Source organism: Pseudophryne corroboree, chromosome 8 (genome assembly GCF_028390025.1).
Source record: "Pseudophryne corroboree isolate aPseCor3 chromosome 8, aPseCor3.hap2, whole genome shotgun sequence".
Classification (NCBI taxonomy): domain Eukaryota; kingdom Metazoa; phylum Chordata; class Amphibia; order Anura; family Myobatrachidae; genus Pseudophryne; species Pseudophryne corroboree.
The window spans coordinates 458539994-458563826 of record NC_086451.1 but is presented as its reverse complement, the minus strand read 5'-3'; positions in this window follow the sequence as shown (position 1 = coordinate 458563826).

Sequence of the window (23833 nt, the reverse complement as noted above, 5' to 3'; positions counted from 1 at the left end):
TATATATATATATATATATATATATATATATGTATTTTATATTCAAACACACAGTGATACATATATTTAAATTTATACTACAGGTTGAGTATCCCTTATCCAAAATGCTTGGGACCAGAGGTATTTTGGATATCGGATTTTTCCGTATTTTGGAATAATTGCATACCATAAAGCGATATCATGGTGATGGGACCTAAATCTAAGCATAGAATGCATTTATGTTACATATACACCTTATACATACAGCCTGAAGGTCATTTTAGCCAATATTTTTTTATAACTTTGTGCATTAAACAAAGTGTGTCTACATTCACACAATTCATTTATGTTTCATATACACCTTATACACATAGCCTGAAGGTCATTTAATACATATTTTTAATAACTTTGTGTATTAAACAAAGTTTGTGTACATTGAGCCATCAAAAAACAAAGGTTTCACTATCTCACTCGGAAAAGTCCGTATTTCGGAATATTCCGTATTTCGGAATATTTGGATATGGGATACTCAACCTGTATTTCTATATATGGTAGACTATAATAGTTTATTAGTCTGGTGCCATCTTGTGGTGAAATAATATTATGGCACTCAGTTCGAATTCTAATTATTGGTTTGGTTATTACCCTTCATCCAGTATCTAATTTTTACTGACAAACAGATAATATAGATATATAAATACATACATAGATCTACACATATAAATCATAAAAGACTAAAAAAGTAAATAAATATACCATATAGGGATCAATTAAAAATTAATATATAATGTTAGAGAACAGCATTCAACTCAAGTGCTTCATTTAAACCACTTGGAAAAAGTGTATTAAGCTGGAAAGTCCAAAAAATTTCCTGTCTACATAGTCTAGTAAACCTATCAGCCCCTGTAGTGGTTTTAGGGATATATTCTAGCCCCGTGATACTCAAAGAAGATGGATCTCTATTGTGTCGAAGAGCAAAGTGCCTGGAGACACTATGTTTAGTTACCCCGTTAATAATATTTCTTCTATGCTCCATGAACCTCGTTTTCAGCATCCTAGTCGTTCTACCTACGTATTTTAAATGGCAATCACATTGCAAAAGATACACTACCCACATGGTATTACATTTAATGAAACTCTTAATCGAAATATTTTTCCCCTCCATAGGTAGGGGTATCGTAGTAGTTTTATTACACGTATGTGTACACATTGTGCATCTTGTAGCCCCACACTTATAGAAGCCTTTGATATTACTTTTTAACCATGTTTTATCTTCAACCCTTGTTTTTTCCCCAGTTCTTAATTGGCTTGGTGCCAATATAGTTTTTAAAGATTTATTTTTTCTGAAGACAAAATCAGGTTTCAGTGGTAAGATATCACACAGAACTGGATCACTCCTAAGCATATGAAAGTTACGTTTTACTACGGATCTAATATCATTAGATGTAGAGTTACATTTCAAAATAAAGGCCCACTCTTTATTCTCCGATTTCAGTTTACTTTTATCCTTCAAACCCAATAGGGATTCTCTATCAATGTCCAATACTTCTTTTAGAGCTTGATCTAACAAATGTTGGGGATAGTCTTTACATTTAAAGGTCTTTATTAGTGTTTTCGCATGTTCAGTAAAGGACTCCATAGTAGAGCAATTTCTATGTAATCGTAGTAATTGCCCTTTAGGTATATTATTTTTCCATGCCACATGATGAGCACTTCTATAATTTAAATAGGCATTACTGCCCACATCCTTCACAAAATTGGAAGTGTGGATTTGACCATTCACTATTTCGATAGTTAGATCCAAGAAGGTAAGTTTGGTAGTACTGAAATTAGACGTGAAAACTAAATTAAAAGTGTTGGTGTTGAGATAATTGATGAAATCAGTGAAGGAATTAGAATTCCCATCCCAAATAATAAACAGATCGTCTATGTACCGACCATAGAGGACCAGGCCCGCGCCACGCCCATCCCCCCAAAGGAGCTCCTCCTCCAATTCACCCACATATAGGTTAGCATAGCTTGGCGCGAACCTGGTCCCCATGGCCGTGCCCATAATCTAACGATAAAAGGTGTTAGAAAAAAGAAAATAATTGTGCGAAAGAATAAAAGAGATAGACTCTAATAGAAAATTCCTGTGTCTCTCGGTGAGGTCCCCGTCCCGATCTAGAACTTTCTTTATGGCCTGAACACCAAGTCCATGTGGAATGTTGGTGTACAGGCCCACAACATCCAGTGTAGAAAATAAATCTTGAATTAATTGCAAAAAATGCATAGTATCATGGACATGTGACCTCAACCGAGAGACACGCGGCTGCAGATGCCTATCAACATAGGCTGAAAGAAAAGAAGTAAGTGAATTAACACCCGAAATAATGGGACGTCCAGGAGGTGCAGTGAGGGACCTGTGAATTTTGGGTAAGTGATAAAAGACCGTAATAGTAGGAAAAGGAGGAAATAAAAATGTAAACTCCTCCTTGGATATAACCCCATCCTTTAATGCATCTGTAAGCAGATTATGTAGTTCGCTTAGATAGGAGGAGGTAGGGTCACCAGGTAGGATTTGATAGAATTGTTCATCATGCAATTGTCTATGGGCTTCATTTATATACTCAACTTTGTTCAATATGACTAAACCTCCACCCTTATCTGCTTCCTTACTTACTATATTAGTGTCCTCTGTCAATCTTTTTCTAGCCTGTTTTTCCCATTTGGTTAAATTATTTTTTGGCTTATTTTTTGTGAAACAGATGGACCTAAAGTCTTCAAGAATTGCTTTGTAGAAGGTTTCTACTTGGCTGCTCTTGAAGCTTATCGGGAAAAAGTCTGACTTAACTCTACATGACCTTTTGTCAATATCAAACAGTTTTCGAGTAGAATCCTGACAGCTGTCTTTTTCTAATTCCTCCAATATTTCAAGGGCTGGGTCGTCTGTGGAGTCCAATACTATATGTAATGTATCACTATCAGTGCAACTATCCTTCTTTTTTGCAAAGAACCGTTTCCTACACAGGGTTCTGACGAAACGGTTAAGGTCCACATACAGGTCAAATAAATTTGGTTCTTCTGAGGGGGAAAACTTTAAGCCCTTTGACAAAAGGGAAAGTTCTGCTTCAGTTAAATTTTTTGAAGATAGGTTAAAGATGCTGTTGACATTATTGAGGTTATTACTTTTGTTCAATTTCTTAAGTCTCTCCTTTGTAAGTCTCTCGCTTTCCTCGGTACTTGGGTTTCTGTTTCTTTTTGGGGTGAGTTCCTGATTCTTTTTGGGCCACGACCTCTCCCATATGGGATGATGGCGTCGGTCCAAAAAAGAAGAAGAGGAGGCTGAGAACCTTTCATTTGGTTCTCTGTGCCCCCCAAAGTGATGTTCTTTTGGACGTGCTCCAGCTTGATAGGACCTTCTATTTTGACTAAGATCAAAGGAGGCCCCAGATGATGTAGTTAGTATTATATCTGTATTACTGGTTCTAGATGGTTTTTCCCGCCTCCAATTAGAATCCTTGGGGTTCTTTTCATTATTATCCCTAGAGGTCCTATATCTATTTTTAAAAGACCTTACACTGCCGTTTTTATAATCGTCCATATCCCGTTTAAATTTGGTACATTTTGACTCTGTGATTGTAAGCTCATATTTTAAAACTTTCTCTGCTGTTATACGATCTCTTTCTATATACTCTTGTGCAGTTTTAAAACCCTCTAGTTTCTTTTTAATTGCATCTATTTCTATGACCAATTGGTCCACTTTTTTATTTCTATACTTGATAACCACTTCCATGAGACTGAGCGAGCATCTATCCAAGATGCTCTCCCATTCATCCTGGAATTCTGGTATATCCTGAAAGATAGAGGGTTTGAAAAGGCGTAATCCCCTGGGTATTATTTTTTTATCCACATACTTCTGTAAGTTTATACTATCCAACCAGTGCTTAGTCTCTTATTTCAAGAGATCTTCTAAAGCTAAAAAATCAGATTTCAACAGATCTTCACTTTTAGTAGTATCTGTACCTTTATTATAGTCCCATTTAGACATATACAATTGTCTCCTATTATGTCTGTCACTAAAGGAGGAAAAGCAGCTCATTGCTGCAGCCAAATAAAAACTATGTGTATACGTGAAAAGTTTCCATATGAAACTTGGAGACCCTCACAAATTTGTTCAAGGACTTGAGGTTGAGAATGGGCAGAGAGAACCCATTCGGTTTCGGGACTAGGAACAGCGGTGAATAGTACCCCTTGCCTCTCTGAGCCAGAGGCACCTGTACTACCACTCCTGTGTCCAGGAGGGACTGTACCACGGAATGAAGAGTGTTTGCCTTCACCTGATCCAAAAGGACATCTGTCAGGCAAAATCAATGAGGGGGACGATTCTTGAAGGATACGGCGTAACCTCAAGTGACGACTTCCCGTATCCAGGCATCTGAAGTGGTCTTCAACCATTCCTGGGTATACCCTAGAAGTCGACCCCCCACCCTGGGATCCCCCAGAGGGAGGCCCGCCCCGTCATGCAGCAGGCTTGGCAGTTTTGGAAGCAGGCTGACGGGCAGCCCAGGCCCGTTTAGGTTTGAACTTAGTGGGTTTGGAAGTGCAAGCCTGTTTCGGGTACGCCTGACCCTTTGCTTTCCCTGAAGGACGAACGGAGCGAAAGAAAGTACTCTTAGCCTTTGGTACCGAAGGAGCAGTACTAGGTAGACAAGCTGTTTTAGGAGAAGCTACGTCAGCCACTATCTTGTTGAGGTCTTCTCCGAAAAGAATGTCTCCCTTAAAAGGGAGCACCTCCAGGGTTTTCTTAGAGTCCAGATCCACAGACCAGGACCGCAACCAGAGAATCTGGCGAGCCAAAATGGACGTAGTAGAAGCCGTGGCCGCCAGAATAACGGCATCAGAAGCCGCCTCCTTAATGTAATGAGAAGCTGTGACAATATATGACAGACATTGTCTAGCATGATCAGAAACATTGGAAGGCAACTCAGCTTCCAATTCCTGAGCCCATGCTTCAATAGCCTCTGCTGCCCAAGTCGCTGCAATGGTGGGCCGATGCGCAGCACCAGCTAGGGTGCAAATCGCCTTTAAACAACCCTCCACACGCTTATCCGTCGGTTCTTTCAGAGACGTGACGGTCATTACAGGCAGAGATGAGGATACCACCAACCGCGCCACCTGCGAATCCACTGACAGGGGGGGGTCTCCCAATTTTTACTTAGCTCCGCCGCGAGGGGATAGCGAGCCAGCATCTTTTTGTGAGGCGTGAATTTCTTTCCTGGATTTTCCCAGGACTCCTGACGTATGTCAACTAAATGGTCAGAGTGAGGTAAAACTTGTTTAACCACTTTCTGACATTTAAATCTGTCCGGTTTCTTAGGGGTAGCATCAGGCTCTGGGTCATCAGTAATTTGAAGGATTAACCTGATAGCCTCCAACAAGTCAGGAACATCCACCTGTGAGACAGATTCCCGATCAGAAGCATCAGAATCAGTGTCTGTGGGGTCAGTATTAAGAATGCCAAATTGATTTCTCACAAATATTTAAAATGCCCGCTCTAATATATATTGCAGACGCCAGGCACATCTTATTACCATATACGATAAAAGTGCGCTGTACACCGCAAAACACTGTATCCCATAAGAGAAAACAATATACCCACACATTATCTGAGTTCCAAAGCTCATTGATGTATATATTTGTTATTAAAAAGGATATGGATTCAATATATATTACAAAGTACAGTATACCTATAGTTACAACTCATACAGTAAGCAGTTAATACATAAAGTTACATACATCCAGTTACATCCAGTTACAGGCCAGCGATACAATACCATTATCCTTAAGTTAAATAGATTTGTCTTTCCATATCACTCTCTCTCTGTAAATAAATACAGGAACTGATCTGCTAGCAAGTCCATCATCGTCTGAGACCAAAAAGCAAGTCACTTGTTGTGTGGTCAGCAGAGTATTATCTAGTTTCTGGGGGAGGGGACTCTCTCTCTTATTCATGATTGAGTCACTAGTTTCTTTGTATGTGCTGAACATGCTCAGCCCTTGGGGACGTCCAAAGGGGCTGGCCTGAGCTTCCTGTCCTCTGTTCTAACAAAAAGTGATTTTAGCTTTTATACATTTAATCATAACTATTCGCTGCAATGTCCCACAACTTCATAACAAGTATCAAATTAATCTACACATTAAGCTGGTTGTTTTAATAGTAAACATGACCGGTGTATCTGGTTTCGTTCAAATAATACACATTCATGACATTACTTCAATATATATAATTCTAAATCATCATGAGGTCTGGCGCTTGATATTATTATAATTATGTACTGTATGAAATAAGTGTCGAATCCATCTCTGTGGCATGTCCGTGTAAATGCGTGTGTTACCATATATTGCTGTGCTCGCTGCGCATATTTGCAAGTATAGCGACTTAAATGTGTGTAGTTTGTATGTTCTCTCTATGTAATATTTTTGACTTTAACAGTCCACCCTTTGGCAGTAAACAATAACTGCCATCAATTATTAACCTAAGAAAAAAAATATTTCATACCATAATCGGGGACCTAGACATAAGTATGTATTCATTTCGTAAATCAGACACTTGACTATATTTGGGGAAGAAAGGGAGGAGGACGAGACATCCTCTATATGCACTCGGCGGTCACGGGACCACTGGTTGGGTGTGGGACAACATTCAACCTATAGAGTATGCTGGGACAGTGTTTTTGGCCTATAATGTCTGATTTGCGACGAACATTTCACACATACATGTACCTACGTCTTTGTACACTGATGTTTGGGTTCGATTGAGGTTCTGCTGGGTAGATGAAAAAGACACAAACAAATCGTGACAGTGACATATAAAATTTTCATGATCTACATATGCCTATCATTTTCTGAACATTGTTTCCATTTCTGGAACGTATGCTAGGTCTGTTTCAGTGGCGTAACTACTGCCCCCGCAGTCCTCGCGGTGGCTTGGGGGCGAGGGGCAGCGGGGGCGCCACTGAGTTAGTGCAGACTGACATGCGGGCGAGCGTCCGCATGTCAGTCTGCGGTCTCGTTCTCTCCCCTGCTGTTAGGAGGGACACGGAGGGCACAGCGCACGCCTCCCTGTGTCCCTCCTGGGTCTCCGGCGGCCGCGGGTCTCATAAAGGAAGTGCCATTCGTGAGCACTTCCTTTATTACAGTGACCCGAGGCCGCCGGAGACCCAGGAGGGACACAGGAGAGGCGCGCACTGTGCCCTCCGTGTCCCTCCTAACAGCAGGGGAGCGGCGGCGGCGGCGGAGGAAGCGGGGGGGACGACGCACTGAGGGGGCATATCTGGCACTGGGGGCAAATTTGGCAGGGGGGGGTGTTAATATCTGGCACTGGGGACATATATGGCACTGGGGGGAATATCTGGCACTGGGGACATATGTGGCAGGGGGGGGGAATATCTGGCACTGGGGCATATGTGGCAGGGGGGGGGAATATCTGGCACTGGGGCATATGTGGCACTGGGGGGGCATATCTGGCACAGGGGGCATATATGGCACTGGGGGGAATATCTGGCACTGGGGGAAAATTTGGCAGGGAGGGGGGGTTAATATCTGGCACTGGGGGGAATATCTGGCACTGGGGACATATGTGGCAGGGGGGGGGAATATCTGGCACTGGGGCATATGTGGCACTGGGGGGGAATATCTGGCACTGGGGGCATATATGGCACTGGGGGGGGATATGTGGCACTGGGGGGGGAATATCTGGCACTGGGGGCATATGTGGCACTGGGGGGGAATATCTGGCACTGGGGCATATGTGGCACTGGGGGCATATATAGCACTGGGGGGGGAATATCTGGCACTGGGGGCATATGTGGCACTGTGGGGGAATATCTGGCACTGGGGGCATATGTGGCACTGGGGGGGTATATGTGTACCTGGCACATGGGGGGGGGGCTATATTTGGCACTGGGGGCATGTGAGTACCTGGCACCGTGGGGGAATATCTGGCACTGGGGACATATGTGGCACTGGGAGCACAGCCCTAGCAACAAGGACTACCTCCTGGCAACGAGCATGACACCCAGTGCATGAAACCCCTGGCAACGAGCATGACACCCAGTGCATGAAACCCCTGGCAACGAGCATGACACCCAGTGCATGAAACCCCTGGCAACGAGCATGACACCCTGAGCATGAAAACCCCTGGCACCGTGCATGGAACCAAGAGCATGAAACCCCTGGCAACGAGCATGACACCCAGCGCATGAAACCCCTGACAACGAGCTGGTAATTGAAAAGTAATTAGAAGCCTTACTGTAGGACTTAATGTGTAATGGGCATTACGGTGTGTGGCATAATGTATCACGGACATTGCGGTGTGTGTCATAATGTGTCACAGGCATTACGGTGTATGGTATACTATATCGCGGGCATTGTGATATGTGGTATAATGTCTCAGGGTCATTGCAGTGTGTGGCATAATGTATCACGGACATTGCGGTGTGTGTCATAATGTGTCAGGCATTACGGTGTGTGGTATACTATATCACGGGCATTGTGGTATGTGGTATAATGTCTCAGGGTCATTGCAGTGTGGCATAATATATAACGGGCATTGCGGTGTGTGGCATAGGGTATAACGGACATTGCGATATGTGTCACAGGCATTACGGTGTATGGTATACTATATCATGGGCATTGTGGTATAATGTCTCAAGGTCATTGCAGTGTGTGGCATAATGTGTCACAGGCATTGTATGTGCTATAATGTATCGGGCATTGCAGTGTGTGGTATAATGTATCACGGACATTGCAGTGTGTGTCATAATGTGTCACAGACATTGTATGTGCTATAATGTATCAGGGGCAGTGCAGTGTGTAGCATAATGTATAACGGGCATTGCGATTCCTGTCATAATGTGTCACAGGCATTATAGTGTGTGGCATAATGTGTCGGGGGCATTATGGTGTGTGCATATTGTGTCATGTGCATTATTGTGTGCGGCATAATGTCTAAGGGCCATTGCAGTATGTGGAATAATGTATACTGGGCATTACTATAAGAAGGAAAAATGACAAATAATGTAAGGGGCATGAATCAGGATTATTTTTCTTTCCTGTGGTGGCTAACGTCTGGGCGTGCAGGTTGCAAAACTGGGGTATAAGGTAGTCTTTTCCTGCAATGCCACGCCCATTCCAACGAAGCCACGCCCATTCCAATGAAGCCACGCCCCCTTTTTGCAGCGAGACTTCGGCGCGCGCATATTTACCCCTTTATTGCTCCCAATTATGGGGGATGGGGGGGGGGACGCCGAAGAATTTTTTGGCTTGGGGGAGATAAATTTCTAGTTACGCCACTGGTCTGTTTAATCATTGAACAAGGGTTATAAGTGTCCTTTCTAAATAACATAAACCTTCGGAGTTCGGGGAGAGCCACTCATAAACCTTTCTTCCACATATATAGTGAGCTCTTTATCTGCAGTGTGTGAATAGCCATTGTCTGACTGTTCCTGATTACCTCTGAACTCCATAACTACTAGGCCTTTGATTTATTTCTATACTTGATAACCACTTCCATGAGACTGAGCGAGCATCTATCCAAGATGCTCTCCCATTCATCCTGGAATTCTGGTATATCCTGAAAGATAGAAGGTTTGAAAAGGCGTAATCCCCTGGGTATTATTTTTTTATCCACATACTTCTGTAAGTTTATACTATCCAACCAGTGCTTAGTCTCTTATTTCAAGAGATCTTCTAAAGCTAAAAAATCAGATTTCAACAGATCTTCACTTTTAGTAGTATCTGTACCTTTATTATAGTCCCATTTAGACATATACAATTGTCTCCTATTATGTCTGTCACTAAAGGAGGAAAAGCAGCTCATTGCTGCAGCCAAATAAAAACTATGTGTATACGTGAAAAGTTTCCATACGAAACTTGGAGACCCTCACAAATTTGTTCAAGGACTTGAGGTTGAGAATGGGCAGAGAGAACACATTCGGTTTCGGGACTAGGAACAGCGGTGAATAGTACCCCTTGCCTCTCTGAGCCAGAGGCACCTGTACTACCACTCCTGTGTCCAGGAGGGACTGTACCACGGAATGAAGAGTGTTTGTCTTCACCTGATCCAAAAGGACATCTGTCAGGCAAAATCGATGAGGGGGACGATTCTTGAAGGATACGGCGTAACCTCAAGTGACGACTTCCCGTACCCAGGCATCTGAAGTGGTCTTCAACCATTCCTGGGTATACCCTAGAAGTCGGCCCCCCACCCTGGGATCCCCCAGAGGGAGGCCCGCCCCGTCATGCAGCAGGCTTGGCAGTTTTGGAAGTAGGCTGACGGGCAGCCCAGGCCCATTTAGGTTTGAACTTAGTGGGTTTGGAAGTGCTAGCCTTTTTCGGGTACGCCTGACCCTTTGCTTTCCCTGAAGGATGAACGGAGCGAAAGAAAGTACTCTTAGCCTTTGGTACCGAAGGAGCAGTACTAGGTAGACAAGCTGTTTTAGGAGAAGCTACGTCAGCCACTATCTTGTTGAGGTCTTCTCCGAAAAGAATGTCTCCCTTAAAAGGGAGCACCTCCAGGGTTTTCTTAGAGTCCAGATCCACAGACCAGGACCGCAACCAGAGAATCTGGCGAGCCAAAATGGACATAGTAGAAGCCGTGGCCGCCAGAATATCGGCATCAGAAGCCGCCTCCTTAATGTAACGAGAAGCTGTGACAATATATGACAGACATTGTCTAGCATGATCAGAAACATTGGAAGGCAACTCAGCTTCCAATTCCTGAGCCCATGCTTCAATAGCCTCTGCTGCCCAAGTCGCTGCAATGGTGGGCCGATGCGCAGCACCAGCTAGGGTGCAAATCGCCTTTAAACAACCCTCCACACGCTTATCCGTCGGTTCTTTCAGAGACGTGACGGTCATTACAGGCAGAGCTGAGGATACCACCAACCGCGCCACCTGCGAATCCACTGACAGGGGGGGTCTCCCAATTTTTACTTAGCTCCGCCGCGAGGGGATAGCAAGCCAGCATCTTCTTGTGAGGCGTGAATTTCTTTCCTGGATTTTCCCAGGACTCCTGACGTATGTCAACTAAATGGTCAGAGTGAGGTAAAACTTGTTTAACCACTTTCTGACATTTAAATCTGTCCGGTTTCTTAGGGGTAGCATCAGGCTCTGGGTCATCAGTAATTTGAAGGATTAACCTGATAGCCTCCAACAAGTCAGGAACATCCACCTGTGAGACAGATTCCCGATCAGAAGCATCAGAATCAGTGTCTGTGGGGTCAGTATATATATTATATATATATATATTGCAGACGCCAGGCACCTCTTATTACCATATACGATAAAAGTGCGCTGTACATCGCAAAACACTGTATCCCATAAGAGAAAACAATACACCCACACATTATCTGAGTTCCAAAGCTCATTGATGTATATATTTGTTATTAAAAAGGATATGGATTCAATATATATTACAAAGTACAGTATACCTATAGTTACAACTCATACAGTAAGCAGTTAATACATAAAGTTACATACATCCAGTTACATGCCAGCAATTCACTACCATTATCCTTAAGTTATATAGATTTGTCTTTCCATATCACTCTCTCTCTCTGTAAATAAATACAGGAACTGATCTGCTAGCAAGTCCATCATCGTCTGAGACCAAAAAGCAAGTCACTTGTTGTGTGGTCAGCAGAGTATTATCTAGTTTCTGGGGGAGGGGACTCTCTCTCTTATTCATGATTGAGTCACTAGTTTCTTTGTATGTGCTGAACATGCTCAGCCCTTGGGGACGTCCAATGGGGCTGGCCTGAGCTTCCTGTCCTCTGTTCTAACAAAAAGTGATTTTAGCTTTTATACATTTAATCATAACTATTCGCTGCAATGTCCCACAACTTCATAACAAGTATCAAATTAATCTACACATTAAGCTGGTTGTTTTAATAGTAAACATGACCGGTGTATCTGGTTTCGTTCAAATAATACACATTCATGACATTACTTCAATATATATAATTCTAAATCATCATGAGGTCTGGCGCTTGATATTATTATAATTATGTACTGTATGAAATAAGTGTCGCATCCATCTCTGTGGCATGTCCGTGTAAATGCGTGTGTTGCCATATATTGCTGTGCTCGCTGCACGTATTTGCAAGTATAGCGACTTAAATGTGTGTAGTTTGTATGTTCTCTCTATGTAATATTTTTGACTTTGACAGTCCACCCTTTGGCAGTAAACAATAACTGCCATCAATTATTAACCTAAGAAAAAAATATTTCATACCATAATCGGTAACCTAGACAGAAGTATGTATTCATTTCGTAAATCAGACACTTGACTATATTTGGGGAAGACAGGGAGGAGGACGAAACATCCTCTATATGCACTCGGCGGTCACGGGACCACTGGTTGGGTGTGGGACAACATTCAACCTATAGAGTATGCTGGGACAGTTCTTTTGGCCTATAATGTCTGATTTGCGATGAACATTTCACACATACATGTACCTACGTCTTTGTACACTGATGTTTGGGTTCGATTGAGGATCTGCTGGGTAGATGAAAAAGACACAAACAAATCGTGACAGTGACATATAAAATTTTCATGATCTACATATTCCTATCATTTTCTGAACATTGTTTCCATTTCTGGAACGTATGCTAGGTCTGTTTAATCATTGAACAAGGGTTATAAGTAGTGTCCTTCCTAAATAACATAAACCTTCGGAGTTCGGGTAGAGCCACTCATAACCCTTTCTTCCACATATATAGTGAGCTCTTTATCTGCAGTGTGTGAATAGCCATTGTCTGACTGTTCCTGATTACCTCTGAACTCCATAACTACTAGGCCTTTGATTTTTTTCTCTGATTTTAACAAACTAATCGGCTAATCCTGGAATCCTATAAGGGGATCACTCCTTCCTACAGAACCAGTTCCAGTCCCACACTTGACTCCTCATAAAAAAACCTTGCAAAAATAGAATATCCTGAAAGAAAATGTTTGTCAGCGGGAAAGAGAGAAAAGAGAAATAGAACAAAACAACTCTTGTTCATAACAAATCAATTACAATGACTGGTCTTTCTGCAGTCCTTTAGTACGCTCAGGTAGTGTTCAACAGTGCCGCCTCTCAGTCTTCACGGAACAGAGTCTCTGGTGATACTTTTGCGATCTCTTTGCCTTGCTCTTTGAATACACAGTTCACTTGGAACACACAGTTCACTTTGCTCTCCACCTTGCTCTTTGAACACACAGTTCACTACGAACACACAGTTCACAAACTCGATGAATGTGAGCAATAAACTACTTTGTCACGAGTTCTCTTCCGGGTCAGCGACCTTCTTGCAGTGGGACGAGTGGACCCAAATCTCTCTTTCGGCGACCTTTAATGCTGTCAACAAATCTTGGTATGGTCCTTCACACCTGTCTATTAGGCAACCTGAGCGTAAGGACAATCACACAGTCTCTTGGTTCATAATCAAGACAGTTAGCATTTGGCATACCAGCAATCAACAGTTTCAAGTTCTTTTGTCAAGTTCTCAAATGCTGGCTCATCTCAACAAGGTACTGTACTGTCACCTCATTGGTGTATTTCTGATCATTGTGCGGATCAATCATGACATGAGGTTGTCTTCCAAAAACAACCCAAAAAGACACAAATACCAAAACCAAAACAAAAACAAATTTCGAAGAGGGTGATTCGTCGAGTGAAGATCTGGGAGTGGTTCCGAAGCTACATAATACTAGTGGCAGTATCTATGATCACAATAGTACAATTTCAGGCTTTGCTCCTACTTCTAGGGGTACCATTATCTACACACAAATTTCTGCTCAATTTTTCTTTGCGGTAAACACAGCAGCATCCGTGGCGGCAGGAAATGCCTCTACCCAGTTTGAAAAAACATCAGTGCACACCAATACATAACAATAATTCCTAAGGGGTGTTAACTGTACGAAGTCGATTTGTATTTCCTGAAAAGATCCGTCTGCAGGAGGGATATGGGATGGCTCTGTTGGTATTGCTTTACCAATATTCTTCCTCAAGCAAGTAAGACAGGTCATTGCTCTCTTACCTGCATGAGAATAGAATCCTGGCGCACACCAGTAGGCTCTCATCAGCCTGCACCTACCCTCTTTGCCTAGATGAGTCAGACCGTGTGCCACCTCAGCTAGACTTGGAAGGTATGCTCTGGGGGCTACTGGCTTACCGTGTCCACCTGCCCACAGTCCTGAGGACTCCTGGCCATACCCCTTTGTCCTCCAGACTGCCTCTTCCTGCAGGGAACACAAATTTTTGTATCTTAATTTAACTATCGTGTGTTTGCAGTGTAGAGTACCATGAGCATAACTCAAAAAAAAAAAAAAAGAGAAAAATAAACTATGTCTATGTGTTTAATAATGGGGCTTGTGTTTTCTGTCTAGGGGATCTATATTGACTATGTGTCCTACTACTCCTACAATCTCTGGCAAAATGCCCTTCCTTCCTACAAGTGTAACATATTATTGACCATTTGGGATCTGGGGTTTGGACTGATGGGTCTTTCCTGTATGTGCAGTACACTTACCGTCCTCAACCTCTCCACCTGTTGTTCTCTGCGCCTAACACTAGTCTTGTGATGTTCAATAGCACACTGTCTAAGATTAGCTACTGTGACCTTTCCAATTTTGCAAAGAAGTCTGCACCCTGACACTCAATGCCTTATTGAGCCCGTCCATTTGCACAGAGACAGCCATCTCCCATTTGCCGAATTAGTGTTTACCAGTGGTCTTATCCAGATGGAGAGTTTTCTATTTCTGCAAGAGACAAAAACAAAAAAATTTTTAACAAGCTTCTAGGTCATGCGAAGTATTCATTCAATCCTTCTCATCCCGTATTAAGGGTCTGTACATGGTCCATCAAACATTTCCGAGCTCATCTTTACTAGGGGCATTACTAGGAACAAATACTTCCTATATGGTAACTGAAAGAAATACCCTGGGGTTACCTTGCCTCTGTCCGCTTTCCTGCTGGCAAATACTAATGTGCGGACAGGTTTTTTCTCCATTTCTGACGTTACTTTCTTGATTTTTTTGTTTAATTTTTTTGGATTTTACTATATATGTACACGAATGATACCATACTTACCTGTTCCACTGGTCTCAGCCACTTCCCCCACAGGCTACTGCTCTTCTTTTACCAGTTGGATACTCCTCTGGGTGCATGAGAAATGGTTGAAAACGATCAGGTCACCTTCTCCTCCTAAATAAAACTTCAACATTCATTAGTACATATATAGGTTACAGTCATATTTTTCATATTTTTATTATTTTCTATCTATAGTTTGTATGCTGGCCGTAACTGCTTCCACATCTACATAAGGCGGTGTACTTGCATTCTCTTTCTTTTTTCTCTTCCTACTTATTTATTGTTGCTACAAGTTCAAACAGTTCTTATATTTCCATTCTTGTCTTATATAACTTTGGTTAAACATACCACCTGCAATACCTTAGGATCAAACTCACCAACCCCTCTTGCTGTCACAGGTTTAAACAATTTGTATATCTGACCCTTTGTTTTCGGTATTTTATCAGACATATTCTTATCCTTAGGTTCTGCAATACCTCTGGTTCAAAGCTGCCCACCCTAGGGAATGGTTCCCTATCATTGTTAGTCATACATAGCCACTCATTGCATAAAACTTCTGTGTGTGAACCGTCTTTTTCACACATGATAAACCTTGCTGAGCCTTTTGGCCACAATTCTGCCTGAACCCTGTCTAAACGTCTCTTACTTGAGCAACTGGCTCCCATATTTGTGGGTCTCTTCTAATAACTTAAAAAATTCCCACAAACACCAAAATACTCAATATAAGTAGACGGTGGAAGTATACCCGAGCGCCTTCCACTCGCTCTCGCCCACGCTGGCCAGTACAACGATACACTGTTGGTAGCGGATCGCAATGTACCCAACTTAGGGCTTCTATCAGACCTTACACCGTAATTTCTTTCGGTGGAAGTTCTGTTTGGAATATTTTCCTGAGAGAGGCAGTGAAAATTTCCTTTTCGGTATCTTTCAACTGGAATTGTTTGTAGGGTGAAAAACAGAGAAATTAGATAACTATCCTCACCCTTTCCAGTGAAGCCCACCAGAGAGATTTCCCGTCTGCGTATGCTCTTCCACAGCGCATATGACACAATAATATCACGTTGCGCTGTGCAGAACAAACGGACATGTGATGCAATAGCACAGCCTATAGATACTAGTTATCTATATGCCCTACGATTGCTGTAGACCACCTAGCTTAGACCACCTAGACCACTAAGAGTTGTATGGGATACCACTCAGTCCACCAAGACCACCTAGTTAATAATGCAGGGTTGAGAACCCTACGCCACCGGGCCTCTACTAACCCAGTGTGTCCACCTAGACCACCTAGCTTAGACCACCTAGACCACTTCAGCTCTTGGGTTCAGTATCCACTCACTCCTGCATTCGCTCACTCAAATACACGTTATTTTTCTGTACAGAAAATTAGGATTCATTCAAGTTGGCAGCTTTACCCCCAGAGGCAATTTAAAAAAAATTATTTATACTAAATTATGTTTTTATACTAAATTTCTTTAGAAACCGGGTGGTTTGGTGCTATTGTAGCGTGGCTACTGTCCCACCTTTAAACTAAACAAACTATTGTGTAATTTGTACTTAGCGACCATTTTTCTTACGCAATTTGCATAAACACGCGACCGTGCTTACGCCGCGTGTGCAGTTCCGTACTTTGTCCGAGACACGTGTACAAAACCGTACGTCCGCAATATCACAAATCACACAATTCTATAAATGTGAGCAATATTAACTATAATCGCTCACTTAACACAACACACAGTTTCTTTCTGTATAAACCCTCTTACTACTGGGCCAGAAATGCGTTTTGTGATTTTACACTTACTTCCTTAAATACTTATTTTATTGTTAACTATATAGCAAGAAATATCTCCGGTTTCACATAGATTTAAATTAATCTAGCAATGATCAATAATTTAAATGATATGATTCAGATTGGATAGCCATCTTGCAGAACATACATTGATATAAACACACACATAATTATAATAATATTATATATAATATACCATTCACTGGTCTCCTGTGAGACACCTTACCCTTTCAGTGCTTCTAATTTGCATATCAATGCTGTGTGCTTTTGTCTGCCTGTAAAAGTGGTTTTCACTGCTAAGAAAAAGCAGTTACACAGGTTAATTTGCATTTCAATGGCTATCTTATAGCAAGCAGAGTTAACTGAATCCTAGAGGTAAAAGGAAAAAAAAAACTTTGTTTTTATCTGTGTGTAGTTCTTACATCAAGTATTCATCTCACTATTAACTTTCACTAGGCCCCATTGAAACTATTTGTAATTGACTATGGCATGGGTTAAATAAATGCATTGGTAACTCATAAATCGTGTTTCATGTGACCAAGGAAAGCTGATTATTCTGAGCAGTGAAAATCAGCTATTTAGAAAAATGACCTTCCCAAAATGGCCGCTGCTCCTCCCCCTTCCACATCCATGAGGGTTACACAAAATGGTGGACAGGCCATGTAGTTAGTCCAAAATGGAGGACAGACCATGCTGCTTCCTTTGTCACAAAGAAATCACACACCATGCAAGCACCTGAAGTTATTTTAGGCCTGAGTTAAAAATAAAAACTATATCAAAGCTATGCAGCAACTTTTAAATATACTTTTAAACCTACTTAAACAGATAAACAATCCAATCTGAATCAAACACAATATGACTTATTTGAACCTTGTTTTGCAACAATAAAAATACATTTTAGCATCTTAAATATTATGAGAAATGCCTTGTCCCTTGAATTTCATATCAGCGTCTTACTAATACCACAACAATACATTAACGTGGATGTTTTTTCATCAGCTTCTCAATGCGTCCATTGGAGCCGGTCAATTACAGCCGCGTTTGTAATGTACAGTGCATCATTAAGAACGTGATATCCCGGACGAGCACCCATCTAAGAATGCCAAATTAGTTTCTCACAAATATTTAAAATGCCTGCTCTAATATATATTGCAGACGCCAGGCACATCTTATTGCCATATACGATAAAAGTGCGCTGTACACCGCAAAACACTGTATCCCATAAGAGAAAACAATACACCCACACATTATCTGAGTTCCAAAGCTCATTGATGTATATATTTGTTATTAAAAAGGATATGGATTCCATATATATTACAAAGTACAGTATACCTATAGTTACAACTCATACAGTAAGCAGTTAATACATAAAGTTACATACATCCAGTTACAGGCCAGCGATACAATACCATTATCCTTAAGTTATATAGATTTGTCTTTCCATATCACTCTCTCTCTCTCTGTAAATAAATACAGGAACTGATCTGCTAGCAAGTCCATCATCGTCTGAGACCAAAAATCAAGTCACTTGTTGTGTGGTCAGCAGAGTATTATCTAGTTTCTGGGGGAGGGGACTCTCTTATTCATGATTGAGTCACTAGTTTCTTTGTATGTGCTGAACATGCTCAGCCCTTGGGGACGTCCAAAGGGGCTGGCCTGAGCTTCCTGTCCTCTGTTCTAACAAAAAGTGATTTTAGCTTTTATACATTTAATCATAACTATTCGCTGCAATGTCCCACAACTTCATAACAAGTATCAAATTAATCTACACATTAAGCTGGTTGTTTTAATAGTAAACATGACCGGTGTATCTGGTTTTGTTCAAATAATACACATTCATGACATTACTTCAATATATATAATTCTAAATCATCATGAGGTCTGGCGCTTGATATTATTATAATTATGTACTGTATGAAATAAGTGTCGAATCCATCTCTGTGGCATGTCCGTGTAAATGCATGTGTTAGTTAGTTAGTTAGTTTAGTTTAGTTTATTATCATTAGATATTCACATGTGAACAAACAATGAGATTTCCGAATGGAAAAAAAAAACAGATATCACAAGAATACAAATGCCAATAAAACACCATAAAATACTTTAAAACCCATAAGAACACAAGTGGACACGTAAGCAGGTACAACTCCTATCTATAATCTAGTAGAGTGGTATACGGACACTACACATAAAGAGCCCTAACATAAGTGTACCATTAAGGAAGGTACACACAGAAAGGGTAGTCTGCAAGACATACCTGAAGAGGGTCCACCAATTGTACATTGTACTTTGTGTATCAAATAAAATCACAAATCCATATCCAAGGTATATGGTTCATGCTTCATGCACATCAATATACCCACAGATATATTGCGATCATCTTTATAGCACATACTGATCCCCTGCCTCTTTCCCATCACCCCTCCCCCACCCGATCCCCGCAGAGCGCGCTAACCTACCATTTCCAAACAACTCCTATCTACCCTCAGAACCGTTTAACATACTAATTGCTTTAGGAAAAAAGCTACATTTCAGTCTACTAGTCTTACACAACAAAGACCTATAACGTAACTTAGAAGGAAGCAGGGTAAATACCCTGTAATTAGGATGAGTTTCATCGCTCAGTATACTCCTGGCCTTATTAAGGAGCCTCTTTTCATAAATGGTCTGGATATTTGGCAATGGTAAACCGACTATTCTTTCGGCAGTTTTAACAATTCTGTCGAGCGATTTACGCTCTGCTACATTACAATTTCCATACCAAACGGGAATACCGTAAGTAAGCACACTCTCAATAGTACAAGAGTAAAAGTTGACTAAAATTGGCTCAGATATTCCTGCAGAACGCAGTTTCCTTAAAAAATATAACCGTTGTTGAGCTTTCTTTATGGCATTGTCAATATGGCAGTACCATGACAAATCATTCGATATGATCATACCCAAAAATTTAAAGGATATCACTGTCTCGACCTCGTGCTTGTCCAGAACCAAAGGACTGTAAGTGTACCGATGGGTTGTCCTAAAATCCAAGATCATCTCTTTTGTCTTTTTAACGTTAAGAATTAGATGATTATCCTGGCTCCATTTCTCTAGCCTACTTACTTCAAATATAAATTCTGAGTCATCGTTCCCACTAATAAGCCCTATGATGGCATGGTGTTACCATATATTGCTGTGCTCGCTGCGCGTATTTGCAAGTATAGCGACTTAAATGTGTGTAGTTTGTATGTTCTCTCTATGTAATTTTTTTTGACTTTGACAGTATATACGCCATCCTCATCGGATGAGGTGTCTGGGACATTGGTGGATTGTGAGGAAGTAATGGCCCGCTTAGAGGACCCCTTGGTCTTAGGCAGACAAGGGTGAGATTTCTGTTTAGTCAGTGATTGGTTCAATTGCTGTAACTGAGTGGACAGTTGATCTGCCCATGGCGGATTAACCGCAGGGACCGTAAGCAGTTGTACCAGCACAGGAGGTCCCATAGGGGGCGTAAGTCTAGTTACCAGCATATTCATTAACGTTTGAGAAAGTAGCCCAAGGTGGATCTTTTTGAACCCACGTCGCTACTGTCCCACTGGGGGGTAAGGAACCCCCAGAATCTGAACCCTCTGCTGCCATATTTTCCTCAAACGTGTCTGCAGCGTCACCACCACGCACTGTGGTATCAGCTCCAGCTCCGTCGCCCCTTGTAGCTGACATATCTGAAAGCTCAATTCAAGGCAACACAGTAAAATATCAGCAGCCCAAAACCTGACAAGAACCCCCCCCCCCCCCCCCCCCCCCCGTGTAGTGTATTAGCACAAACAGAGAGTTCCAGAGGTATATGGTGACTAAAAATCACAGAGAAAAATACACAATAAGTATATCTTGTGAAACACCTATATTAAATATAACCCTGATGCCCCTTCAGGACACAGAATATAGGGATAGCAATCTGAGTGAGATACACGAAATGGAGGTCACACAGCAGCTATATGCACACACAGTCACACAGTCACATTGTACAATGCAGAAATTATAACATGCTATAAAACTGCACTGGACTAGCAATACAGAGTAATACTAAGTATAGCTATACACTCAATAGATATATCAATGTACAGTAAAGATTGGATGTATATCACAGGGTACTTGTACTACATAACCCTGACTAAATGCACTTTTTCTTAACTAACACTGTCAGCACACATGTAGAATACTTAAGTGTCCTGTAAAAAGCACAGCGCTGACATGCAGGCGGCTTTACAGAGGAGGATTTGCCCAAACAGTCCCAGGATCAGCTCAGCTTGTCCCAATGGCGCCCAAACGCTGACAGGGAGTGAGGGAGAGACAGATATGCAGCTCCAGGGCAGGAACATTTACTCTAACTGGCGCCCTGGGGCTGGGGGAGGGTCTACAGGTCAAAGCCTTATCCCCTAGCTGGACTTCACCATCTGGTACTGCAGGCTTTATAGTAAACGGTTTTTAGTAAAACTGACCTGTGCCCTTGCCCTGGTGGTCTAGTGGGGTCCCTGTACTACCACAGGGTACACGCCAGCGCGCGTGGCCCACCTCCCACTAGCCACGCCAGATCACAACTTCCCGTCAGGGGGACCCACTTACCTCCTTCCTGAGTGCTGCCACGAGATCCCGGAGAGCTGCGGTGGGGTGTGTGACTGACAGATGAGAACCGGAGCCTCCGCTGTAAGTACCCGGCAACCAGGGCGCGGGAGTATACAGTGCCACTGGGGGAAGTGATGGAGCTGCAGCAGGAGATGTCTGACTGACATCTAACACTCACAGTGTCTCTGCTGCAGCCCTTGAAGTCTTCATTTTTCACTTAAAAAAAGCTCTTATGAACTTCCGGTTCCGGCGGCCGCATGAGCAGCAGCTGAATTCAGAGCTCCGCTGCCACCCGCTAATTAGAGCCCTCGTAACGGCTCTTGAGCCTCCCGCAGCCGGTCCGCTGGTCCCCCACACACCCGGAACGGCTGTATGGAACGATATTTCCGACCTCTGATGTCGCGCAGCAAGGCCCGCAAGGACAAGGAGCAGAACCGCACAGCATCTAAAATGGCGGCGGCGGCGGCGGCCAGGTCGGGAGGTGAGTCGTCTCCTACCTTGCAGTCCCAGCATCCACTCCTGGCTCCCCCAAGCTCTCCACCACAGGCTGCCTGGAGCAAGACTCCCTCTCCCCCTCCCTCTCAAGATCCTTCAGAGAGTGTCAGTCCCCCGCACACAATGGCGGGAATACAGGCCCCAGCGGCCGCAGTCACATACTCTGACATTGTACAAGCAATTAAAGAGACTGTCGGCCCCCTGCTGAAAGAGCAAACAGCAGACATTAACAAGCAGTTGGCTCAATTCTCTCAAAGACTCTCAGTAACTGAGCATCGATTAGGGGAATGCTTTGCAGATATAGCCAATCTGAAAAAAGCAGTTAGTCTGAATACGAAAGCTTGCTACAACCTTCATAATAAAACAGATGAACTGGAGAACAGGGCCTGAAGGCAGAATCTAAGAATTATAGGCCTGCCGGAGACAGTGAAAGGGTCCGATCTACTGCTGTTTGTGCGGGACACTTTACCGGCACTCTTACAAGTTAAATCTGAATGTTCAGACATAGTTATTGAGAGGGCTCACCGCCTTGGCCCGTATCGACCACAAGATGGCGGTAGACCCCGAGCTGTGATTTTTAAAGTACTGAACTTTTTACACAAAGAAATCTTATGGCATGCATCCCGCAAACATCGCAAATTATCCTGGGAAGGCCATTCCTTACTAATTTTTCAGGACTATTCTGCAGAACTCACTAAAGCCAGGAAAGAGTTTTCTCCTTTATGCTCTAAACTGATTCAGATCAATCAGAAATTTGCACTGTTATACCCGGCGCGGCTGCGCATCTACAAAGATGATTCCTTTAAAGACTTTCTGTCTGTACGCGACGCTGAAGCCTATCTCCAACTACAATCTGAAGATCCAGTTCGATGTGACTGACCCCACCAGGAAACGAAAGATTGCTTTCTTGTCCTAGAGCGCGTGGCTGTGGCCTGCTCTACAATCACCTTTTTCATTAATCCCTGCAGCTATGTTTTGCTGTATCCCTGTGGAGCGGTCCACTGTCTCATGCTACTGATTACTTAATTTTAAAAGTGTTTCTTTTTAGGTTTCTTATTACGCTACCACAGATATAGGGGCATAACTCTCTAACTTGTTCTCCCATGTTGCCATATATAGAATATAGTAGGTTTCTTATTACGCACAATATTCTAACATGTTCTATCATGCTACCATATATACAATATAATAGCACACGAGCTATTGAGGATCTCCGTACCCTTCTTTTCTTCCCTGTTCTCCTCTCCCTCATTATTTCTCTCTGAACCCCTGTATACTAACACCAGAGATACAGCTCTTCTGGAGTTCTACCATTAAGCCAAATAGATGGGGATTGTTCCAGATTTCCATCTATTATCCTCCATTAATCATTCCTCTAACATACCTTCCTGTCCTTGCTTCTATGCTACACTATATACCCCTACATCCAAATTTATATCCCTTTGTCTACTCAACGCTCTCTTGAGAGAGATATTAGACTTTAGTTATTCCCGGGGGTGGGCTCCACCGGCGATCATGTTGCTATGTCCTGTCTCTATTGGGTGGTTGCCGGTTGTTCTCTCTGTTAATAATGCACTTAGCCTTTATTGGGATTCCCTATCCGGAATGTCAGTTTGCGAAATATGCTTGTTTTTTGTTGTATGTGGTTTTCTATGTCTGTCCTATTGTCTTGTCCTCGTTCTTTCTTCCTCCCCCCCTCCTGATGGGTGTCGGGGCCATGCTCACTCAATGGCCATTATATCTGCTTCTCCATCTTTGGGCTAATGTCATCCCTTAAAGTGGGAAGCTGGAATGTGGGAGGCATGAACTCCCCACAAAAACGGAAAAAAGTTCTGTTATATCTGCAAAAGTTGCA